General features: G+C 38.2%; 1 non-coding gene across 1 annotated transcript; it reads right to left on the bottom strand.

The window, feature by feature from the left end:
• Positions 1-60: 60 nt before the first annotated feature.
• Positions 61-142, bottom strand: trnal-aag (transfer RNA leucine (anticodon AAG)). Its single transcript has one exon. It is a non-coding gene; the product is annotated as a tRNA-Leu (tRNA).
• Between the last annotated feature and the right edge of the window lie 888 nt (positions 143-1,030).

Here is a 1,030-nt window from a genome sequence, read left to right as displayed (position 1 = left end):
GAGTCACAAGTCCTTCTGTTGCTTCTTGTGAAAAGGGGGCAGGGGTGAAAAAAATCCATATGGCAGCGGTGGGATTCGAACCCACGCCTCCAGAGAGACTGGAGCCTAAATCCAGCGCCTTAGACCGCTCGGCCACGCTACCACAACACTTACTCTTGGCCACCCAGGTTCCAAACTATACAATGCTAGTGCAATTCAACAACAACAACAACAACAAGAACAACAACAACAACAACTATTTTGATGTATTTGCAAAAAAAAGAAAAATGACCAGCAGTTCAAATGCATCAGCTTACTTACTACCACAACACTAACCCTTAGCCACCCAGGTTCCATACTATACACTGCTAGTACAATTCAACAACAACAACAACAACAACAATTATCTTGATGTATTTGTAAAAAAAAAAGAAAATTGAACAGCAGTTCAAATGCTTCAGCTTACTTCCATAGAATAGGTGTATCAAGAAACATGCCGTGGCATTTGTTACTACGTCTCTAGGGAGTCACAAGTCCTTCTGCTGTTGCTTCTTGTGAAAAGGGGGCAGGGGTGAAAAAAATCAAGATGGCAGCGGTGGGATTTGAACCCCCCAGGTTTCATACTATGAACCGCTAACAGAATTCAATTACAACAATTTATTGTAAAATCAACGTCATGACTTGGTTGAAAAAACAAACACTTGCTGCGGGGGGCCAGTCGAGAATAGATGTAACAGAAAATCCAGCTGCAGAAATCTGTTTTTAGGGGTTTTGATGTCCCTGGGCATTACACATCAATAGCACTAGGAGACTGGTAATAAAAATTAAAATAAAAATAGAAATAAAAATATTTCCAAACTATATTCACTGTACAATTTTTTAAAATATTTCCAAACTATATTCACTGAATAATTTTTTAATATGTCCAAACAACTATATTCACTGTACAACTTTTTAAAATGTCTAAACAACTATATTCAGTGTATAATTTCTTAAAATGTCTTAACAACAACTGTGTGGTGTAGTGGTTAGGGTTCTGGACCTGACTGGA

The sequence above is a fragment of the Acipenser ruthenus genome, chromosome 48 (assembly GCF_902713425.1).
Source record: "Acipenser ruthenus chromosome 48, fAciRut3.2 maternal haplotype, whole genome shotgun sequence".
NCBI lineage: Eukaryota > Metazoa > Chordata > Actinopteri > Acipenseriformes > Acipenseridae > Acipenser > Acipenser ruthenus.
The sequence above is the reverse complement of the archived record's forward strand: the minus strand, read 5'-3'. Positions and strand labels throughout refer to the sequence as shown.